General features: G+C 48.0%; 1 long non-coding RNA gene across 1 annotated transcript; it reads right to left on the reverse strand.

Annotated features, from left to right (window-relative positions):
• Positions 1–1,790: 1,790 nt before the first annotated feature.
• On the reverse strand, positions 1,791–4,100 carry LOC133213736 (uncharacterized). Its single transcript, XR_009725865.1, has 2 exons — positions 2,894–4,100; positions 1,791–2,532 (listed from the first exon to the last, which is right to left on the reverse strand). It is a non-coding gene; the product is annotated as an uncharacterized LOC133213736 (long non-coding RNA).
• Positions 4,101–9,887: the final 5,787 nt, after the last annotated feature.

Here is a 9,887-nt window from a genome sequence, read left to right on the forward strand (position 1 = left end):
AAAGAGCCTGCAGGCTTTTATATAGCACATTTCACTTAATGATCTAGAAGGGTTTATTACTAAAACTCTCTCAGCCCTCCTGTGGGCTAAGAACACTACGCTGTGTCTTTTTAATTGCTGGATAACATGGACTGCATCAGGAAAAAGGAGTTGAAGGTCAAAGAGGCTGAATGTCAAAGCTACACACCTTATCCCTACTATCCCCCTTTCGGAACTCTTGCCTGAGCAGAAAGCAGAGATGCACTATGAATCTGAAAGTTACACTGCAAGCCATGTCAAAGCAGTTATCATGAATAGTAACTACCAGTTGTGCAGCACAGCTTGTGACCAAGACAGATAGGATCTGATCCCTGAGAGCATCAAGAGCTGATGTCCCAAGGACTGCACGTCCAACAGCACCCTGCACGTGTACAGGCACGAGGGGTGAGCCCAGACAGATGTCTTCACACATGCACAGCTAGAGCAAGGATGCTTTTCTATAGACAAAGCCAGGATCTTGGGTCCTTCCTCCCGTTGATTTTGCTGCTTCCTAGAATATGAGTGGGACAAGCCCCAGACTGTGCCTACCCTTCAGAGGCAAATCGCTTTATGAAAAACACTCTTAAGATCTTCAGTTAAGTTATGGCCACATCATGCCATTAAACTGTATACACTCATGGAACAGCTGTCTTCTAGTCCTCCGAGAGAAAGATGCTCTCTTCTGAGCCATGAGAAGCATTCCTGAAATACCAGGAGTGCTCTTTGGAGCAATTGTTTTCAGTTTTTGGCCAGCAGACCTGTGGCATCCACAGCATACCTTTAATGAGTCCATTAAAGCTAAGAAAACCAACCTCTTTATCAGTAGGTTTCAAATTGCCATCAAAGCTGAACAGCCACCCCCCCAATACTGTCAGAGCTCACAAATCAAGAGCGCTTCAAAATCACTGCTTCAGAGTTTCACACCATAATTCCCATTCAACACCCCCCTCTCCCAGGTAACAAGATATGACAGGACCATGACCTAAGGCAGCATGACTGCAGGCATAAAAAGTCTTCTCACTCAAGGTGTTCATCAGATGAATAACCTGCATGAGTCTTACACTGTAGTGAGTCTCTCAGGGCTCAAAGATGCAGCTGCAGAGTTGGAAGTTCAATTCCGTGTCTCCCCTTGGGAAACGTCTTTCCATAAGGTTAAACAACAGTGGCTACTGAATCAAGAGCATGAACATCTTTGTTGTACCACCCTTTATACAGTTTCAGAGCACTGCTACACAGAAAAAAAGTGTAAAGATCTACAGTTGGAAAGGGACTTTTCATCAGGGACTGTAGTGATAGCACAAGGAGTAATGGGCTCAAACTTAAGTGCCCTTGGTGAGGGAAAGGCCACAGTGGTACCCTGTGACTGCACCATCAAAGGCCAATATCAGACAACCCTTGGACCACCCTTTAGATACAAAACCCAAGGACACCAGGCTTCGTTGACTCCATTGCTTGTGGCATGATTTGCTGCTCTCCCTGCAGTGCTGCTGTGCCTTCATTGCACTTGGGACCTGGGCTGTCCTCATTAGGTGAGAACAGGTTGGTTCTCCTCTGTTCCCTCATCTTGCCTGCAGTACAGGCTCAGGAGACTCCTGCCCCGCTTTGCCACTGACCTGTTAAGCCACTTTCCCTCTCAGCACCTTTGTTTCCTCATCTTTGAAATCAGGATTATGACCTCTATGAGACACTTTGATGTTCACAGATGAAGTGTGCTGTGGCACATATGAGCATTCTCTCTGTTTTAAATACTAGGGAATACATCATTGTGGGTGTTTTCCGTTTGTTTATTCTCCTTTATTTTCACCTTTATTATTACAAATGGAAATCAATGAATCACCCTGGAAAAACAAAAAGCTTTTTGGATCAGGTTTTTAGTTTGAGGGTAATAATGGGAGAGAAATCAATTTTGAAACAATGGATGGCAAAGTGCAATTGTTTAGAAACTGTAGGGCAGAATGTATTTGTCTACCACACAGTTCACTGCTGCAATATTCCTGTTCTCTTCCATTTTCTAAGCTATGTGTAAAACCCGCTTCCAAAATAAATTATTTAGCTCTGAACTGCTGTAATGCACAACAGATACCTGTCAGAGTAAAGTGTCACTGATGGAGGATCCAGATGGGAAGATGAGTTCAGACTGCAACAAGTCCTGGGTGGGAATACAGAACCTGAAACTGATGTGCACACAGAGCAGTTTCCATCTCTTCTCTGGGATGGCCTCATTCCCTGCCTGGGCAGATGTGCCAACTGAAGCTGGGGTGTTCCAAAGGCACTGCTGGAGGATGAAATGCAGTTGTCAGTCTTACGTGGTATCTGCAGCTGTTTGGTACTCAGTCAGATGCTGACTCTGCTCTTAATGCACCAAACCAGCACACCACATTGCACCAAACAGTGATGCCCAGCAAATGTGCACTTTGTGCACAAATGACTGAGTGCAGAATTTGCTCTGCTAGGGCTGGCAATTAAAAGGTAAAGATGTGATTCCCGTGTTCCTTGCTTCATTGGCCAAAAGCACTGTGAAAAAAAAAGAAATATTAATGCAGGTCTTTTAACTGGCAGATGAAGAATGTTATTCTTGTGGGCCTCCTCAAAATAGCAAACAGCCCCAACCCTGTCCTGCAGACCATGAGGAAGCCTCTTCTGGACTGAGAAGTGTCATGGTCTGTTTGGATATCTCATACTTACAGGACAACATATTCCTATACCTATGTTCTATGAGAGCATAAGGAAAAAAAAGAAAATCAAGAGGAAACCAAGGACACAATCCCCTTGGTACAGGCTGGTAAAACACGTCAATACACTAATTCACTTCTGAATTAATGAGGTTTAAAATCACGAGTTCTCTAATTCATTACTGGCAGTCCGTAACTCATACCTTGTAACTTGAACATTCATGAGCAAAACAGCTCCTGAGCTGACAGTGAGAGTGCTCTTCCTTGCTCCAGTGTCACAGTGTGTAGCACGCTGGGATGCATGAAAGCCTCAGCACTCTGGCTGCCATTGGAGCTCACTTTTAGGGTGAGGAGGAGATCAGCCACAGCCGACTTCTCAGCCACCCTGAAGGAACAAGAACACAAGGTTCAGCAAGTTATGTGCTGTCCACAGCTGTCCCCACACTTGCCCAAGGCAGGGAAGCCAGTGGCCATGCTGCACAGCTTTCCAGGGGCTCTCAGCCATTGATCAGGGCTCCTGCTCAACAGGCAGGCTGCTGCCCATGCTTATGCTTTCAGCCCTTCCACCTTCTTGTGGTGGTCTTCTGCTTGGTTGCCATCCAGTCCTTGTAGAGCCTGTTCATGAGGAGCATGAAGGAGATACTTTGGAGGAAGTCCTGCTAGGCCAAGACTTCCATGTGAGCCTTTGCACCCTCCAGGCAGGTAGCCAGGGGCTCCTCCATGGAGCTGCAGGTCAGAAGTGGTCACCTTCAAGATAACATGCAGCAGTATGGCAGGTTGGCTTTCCAGGTCAATGGCTGCATGCCAGTCCAGGGCCTCCTTGGGCAGGGCAACCCTGTCCACAGCAGCTCCCCAAGCACTGTACTGCCAGCAGCTAGGCAGAATATCCCCTCCACTGACAGCCCTTCCTGCTACAGGACAGCCAACAGCTCCTGCAGGAGAGGTATGGGGACACTTGCTTGGCTGAGAAGCTGCCTTCCAAGAGTGCAGGCTGGAGCACTGCCCCACACCTGGCTCCTTGCTGGGGGGCAAAGAGCCCAATCCCATCTTCGGAGCTCCTGGGGACAGGCACCCATCATCTCCCCAGAGCAGCCAGACCACGGCCGGCCTCCCTTGGGCTCCCCAGCCAGCATCAGTGAGCACAGATAACCGCTGGCAGGAGGTTGCCTTTCTTGTCAAAACTCACCTGGTGAGCAGCAGTCCCCCTTTGTGGCTAGGCGGAACCACTGGAGGGCTTTACTTGGCATCAGTCTACAAGAACCAGGCTGTGCTTGGAGAGTAGCCCTACAGAAGAAAAGGCCACCTGAGCTGCAGCCACCCTCACCTTTGCCTGGCCCCCTGGCAGACTCTTAAGGCTCCTGGAGCTGAATGTCCTCCTCTGGGCAAGAAAAAGTGGAAGAAGCTGAGCAGCAATGCTTAGGGACACAGCAATGCTTAGGACCGGTGCTTAGGGACACAGCCCAGGCCAGAGAGAAACTCATGGCATGGCAGCAGCTCAGCAACTTCTCCAGGACTTGGAAGAGATGGGAGACTGTTCTCCTGAGTTCTGTTGGCTCCTTCTGGTGTCCTTCTGGTGCACCAGTAAGGGACAGAGGGAGAGCTGGCTGAGACCCATGCTGCCTCTTCTCTCTTGTCAGGCAGCTCTCCCCAAGCTGGGGACCTGAGCTGTGTGCCCCAGGGTGCTGGGCTCCGAGGCTCCTACTGCAACTTGGTAATGACCAGTTCCTCCTGGAGGAGAAGGCGTCTTTTGGTCCTCTTGTGGCCCTGGGTCAGCCGCACATCCATGCTTAGCACTAGGGCAGTGCTGCTTGGCCAGACCCTGCTTCCTTCTGGCACTGCTCCATGACAGCCCAGCTCCATCCTGCCATCACAGGTGGCTGTTGGCTCCAACTGACCAACGTTCCAACCCCAGCAGAAAGTGTAAGTGGCCCTGGGAGGGCTATGGCCTAGGGGTTCTCTCCAGCATGGCTGTGTCACCCTTGCTCTATGGAGCTCAGAGCAGGATACAGCCCAGGGGAAGGACCACCTCCCTCCACCTGCTGGCAGTGTTCCTTGCCTTGGGCTTCAGCAATGGTTCCTGGCCTCCAACTAGACTTGGTGTCACTGGTCACCCTGATCTGGACTCAGATGCTCAACCACTTTTCTGTCCACCACATTGCTCATCAGCCCCTGTGGTGCTTGCTTTCTTCCAGTCCTCAGGCACATCTCCCTGTTGAAGTGGCCTCACAAGGCCATTTGCCAGTTCCCTCAGCACCCCATCAGGGGGACCTGTGCATCTCCACTTTACTTAACTGTTCTCAAATCTCATTCTCTGCCACCTCATCCTTACAGATCCCCTCACACTAAGGGTATATACACCACCTTTGTTCCAGCTCTCTGCCCAGGTCTCTGGGACCTGGGATGTCTGCAGGCTTGTCTTGCTAGCTCCAGCAGGACCGGCTGAACCTAGACCAGCCTGAAGTGCTTCTGTGGCCTAGTGAAGGTCAAGAGAGTTTTAAGAGGGAGAAAAAGAATTCCTAAAAATGAGATCAGTTCTTGTAGCCGTGGGGAACTGTGGTTGGAACTAGATGATCTTACGGTCCTTTCCAACCCTAACTATTCGATGATTCTATGATCACAACAGCTTTCACTGCCTTGTCCTGTGTTTGGTCCTGCCTTACAGTGCTCAACAGCAATGGTCTTCACTTCTCTGTCAGCAGTGCTTTATGCAGAAGCAGTGGTTGGGGTTTCCAATCAGCAGTAATGCAGTGTTGCCACCTGCTCAGCATAGAGATGTGTTGGCCAGGGGTGTGTGTGGCTTTCCCTGGATCACCCATGCTTGTGCCTGGAGCATTCATAGTCAGTCCAACCTTATGTCTGCAGGTCTCCCTGGACCACTGAGATGAGGATTACAAATGCATCTTTCCTTTTTCCAAAATTGAAAGGCCACCTTGTTAGAGGAGAGGAAGAAAGAGGAAAAACAGCAGTCAGCAACAATCTAAAATGTATGCAGAAAAAAGACTTTTTGACATGGTGATACTTGTGGGTAAAGCCCTTTAGGAGCTGTTTTCCACATCCACTTGTAGATGTGATGCAGGTATGATGCATCATGGACATAAATTTCCATCTTTAAAACCATGACGTTTGACTGAAATTCAGGAGTTTTTAAAATATATGTATTTAACTGTCTTTTTCATTTGCTGTTAGACTTCAGGTGTTAGTTGCCAAATTCTCAAATTTCTAGAAACTGCCTCTTAAAAAATAAAAATACACCTGAATAAAATAAAATAAAATCTGTGGACTTGAAATGACACAGACCTCAAAACTGAAACTTAAAGATGAAAGAACCAACATTATGAGATTCATGATAAATTGTTGAGATATGATAATACCAAAGAAGTCCCAAATAAGATACAGCAGGAAAGACCAGCCTCTAATGCATTTGGACATTGAATCTCTGTAGAAAGCACTGGAAGAGTTGAAAGATCCTGAAAGCAAACAGCCTTCAACCAGCAGGTACTGCCTTATCTGACATGCCTTTATGTACATGCCCTTGGTTCCTAGTGCTGATTCCAGTAAACACACTGCAAGACAAGTACTTCTGATACGCATGTGCTGTGCACTGGACAATGCAGCAGCTCTGTGACTCACTCACCAGGATCATCTCTTTAAACACCAGTTCAGACAACCCGTGTTACTGAGAGGCCCAGAAAACTGACTTCTCCACTGGATTCATACACAGCCAGAGCTTGATACCTTAAGGGTAAGACTCAGACAAGATTAACTCAGGGAGCAACAAGAAGTAAGGAAGCCATATGAAATAAACGTCAAGAGGGGAGTGCTGCTCCTGGTCCTGGATTCCCTTCTCTGTCCACAAAGTTGTGACAGCACTAGCCTCCGAAAGCGCACAAGCGTGCTGACCACTCTCCCCACACTGTTTGTACCAGTAACTGTCGTCTGTCTTTCCCACAGGTGAGTGTGAAGGCAGGTGTAGGAACGTTTCCACAGGCACATGGCACCCCACACTTCATATTCCGTACGCAACATCAGGGGAATCTGTTCTTGGGACGCTCCAAAACCACATGGCAAGAGAGCAAGTACATCCCCTGCTCTGCTGTGCAGCCCCTTGTGACATGTCCTCTGCAGAGCCCCGCCTGGGGCACCCACCCAGGGCAAATCTATGCAAGGTTGGGTTTGGTCTCCCGGACCTCCATCTGAGGACTTGCAGCAGCAATACAAAGGTCAAAAAAACCCATCTAACCCAAATAATTGTTTAGCAGGAGCGCAGCTTTACTGCTGTAATTCTGAAAAGGAGGAATTCCTCCAAACTGTCATACCCTTGGCTCCAATCACTGCATCAAACTTATTCCCAGACCTTCTCCTTTACTGTATTAGTCAGCTTTTTCCGACTCTCACAAAACCCAGGACTTTGGTGCCTTACCACCCAGAAACCAAAGGAAGCTTCCACGAAACCAGCAAACACCTCCCATCTTCTCACCAATGTCATTAGAAAAGCAAAACAAACCAGAGAGGTTGTACAAGTCAGCCTATAAACCCAGGCGTGAGGAGGATAGTGTCAGTGGTAATGGGGCAAGAAAGGCAGGGTAATTATACCACACCAAAATTGCGATCGTGCTGCATTCCTTTCTGGTGAAGGCCAGCTAAGAATTAGATACACCTTTTAAAATCATCAAAGGGAGTGGCTGCAAGATACAAGGTGATGGGATTAAGATGAAGTTCTGGGTTTGCCAGTTCTCAGCAATGGCTTTGCTGGCTGGGCTGGGCACATCATTAACTGCTCCCATATGGTGTTCACATCGTGCCACTTCTTATTAATCTTGATACCATTCTCAGTATTTCCAGAGTCCCAGGCTCCCACTGAGCAAAGAGCTGTATAAACCCAGGAATGGAAGGACAATACCTATCCACAAGGTTTGCTGTACTGGGTCAATGGACAGTGGGATTGAGTGCACCCTCAGCAAGTTTACTAGTGACACCAGGCTCTGTGGGTCGGTTGATATGCTGGAAGGAAGGAATGCCATCCAGAGGGACCTTGACACGCTTGTGAGGTGGGCTGATGCCAACCTCACGAAGTTTAGCCTTGACAAGTGCAAGGTCCTACACCTGGGTCAGAGCAATCCCTTCATTAGGGACTGTAGTGATAATGACAAGGGGTAACGGGTTCAAACTTAAACAGGGGAAGTTTAGATTGGATATAAGGAAGAAGTTCTTTACTGTAAGGGTGGTGAGGCACTGGAATGGGTTGCCCAGGGAAGTTGTGAATGCTCCATCCCTGGTGGTGCTCAAGGCCAGGTTGGACAGAGCCTTGGGTAACATGATTTAATGTGAGGTGTCCCTGCCCATGGCAGGGGGGTTGGAACTAGCTGATCTTAAGGTCCTTTCCAACCCTAACTATTCTATGATTCTATGAATCAGTCAAGTTCAGTAACTTGTACCTCAGCATTATTTCAGTGGAGCTTACAAATACTTATTATAGAACAGTTTGGGTTGGAAAGGACCTTAAGGCTCACCCAGTTCCAACCCCTGCCACCAGCAGGGACACCTTCCACTAGACCAGGCTGCTCCAAGCCCCATCCAGCCTGGCCTTGAACACTGACAGGGATGGGGCAGCCACAGCTTCTCTGGCAGTAGCCCCAGCTACTATCACAAGGTCTGCAAGCTCAGGTCCTTAAGCACAAAACTCCAAGGGCTCCTCTGTCGAGAAGGCTGGTACAAATACCAAACAGAGACTTTTTGTGCAGATGATTTAACAAGGACTGCATGGGTGAGGGAACACATTTGTCTCAGACCTCTCCCATTTTCAGAAGAACAAGTGCAGGAGCTTAGACGGTGGCACACACCCTACAGCCCTTTGCAGAGAAGAACCTGCTGGGAAGATGGGTCTCAAGGAAGCTGATCTGTGGGTCAGAGGCACAGTGCTGCCCAGAAACACAACCTTGCTTCACAGACCACTGGGCAATGCAGAGTCCTCTTCTGCTGGAGAACACCTCCCTAGGAGAAAGCACAGGAGCAGCCATCACACAGGCAGGACAGCATCACACAGAGGCAAAGCTCCTGCTCTGCCTGCCTCACCTCATTCGTGGTACAAATGGAATTTTTCAACGTCCTCTTGGGCTTTTATGGGGCAGGAGGAGAACTTGGCATAAAACCAGAAAGGCACAGACCACCAGTGCCTTAAAACTATGGGAATGTCCTCCCCGTTGTAACTTCATATTGCAGGCTGATGGAGTCAATCTTTCTAAGGCCAACAAAACAAACGCTGCATTTGTGCTAGTTTTCAGAAAACATGCCAAAAAAAAGACAAACACAAGGCAAAGCAGCGAGCCAAATGGCCAAGTCTTGCTCCCCAATTACTTTGAAATTAAAAACTTCAATTAAAACCAGCCACAAAACACAGACATAATGATGACCTCTCTCCTCACAAGAATTCGTGCTTTGGCACAAACAACTGGCTGGCCTAATTTTATGTCCAATAAATTTAATCTTACACAATAAAGCGTACAGCAGAGGGAAAGACAAGGTGTGCTGAAAGGAGCTCTCTGGGCATCATGTAACGCTTTACTACTAAATAAAAAGCTTAGGGCAATTTCTGTTCTCTTAGGCCAACACTAAGCATAATTCAGCTGGCATCAACATTGGTGAAGTGAGCAAAAGGGAGCTGACAGAACCATCAACTCCAGTTCATCTCTGTGGTGAACTCGTGAACAGACCCAACTCATCACTCAAAACCCAACTGTTCCAACGTGAGGTGAGATGGCTTTGTGTTACTGCACTGTTCACAAATTCAGTCTCCTGGCAGTGTTTGAGGAAGGTGTTTTCGCCATGTGGTGACTGCTGATACCCAATATTCTGGCATGAAGGAAACAGTCCAACGGCTTTCCCATGCCGAGACCTGGGTGACAGAGATGCCTACTGTGCTGGTACAACCGAAGAAGCCATGACTTCAGTACGTGACTTCCAGCAGAGCTGTCTGCACAAACAGAAGCCTCTGTGAGCCATCTCCACCTGAGCATCCAGAGATGAAAACATCACCAAATTAGTGGGCACTGCTGAAAAAGTAACCAAGCATGTGAACACTTGCACAATCTGTATTTACTCTTGATTTCTCAAACGGCATCACCTACTGATTGCACGCATTTCCCAACTGACACACACCATCATATTGAAACCCTAAATATTGCAGTGACTTAGCTTCCT

This window comes from Neopsephotus bourkii, unplaced genomic scaffold, assembly GCF_033783945.1.
Source record: "Neopsephotus bourkii isolate Nb327-2 ecotype Australia unplaced genomic scaffold, CSIRO-AGI_Nbou_v1 NB_845, whole genome shotgun sequence".
Lineage (NCBI taxonomy): Eukaryota > Metazoa > Chordata > Aves > Psittaciformes > Psittacidae > Neopsephotus > Neopsephotus bourkii.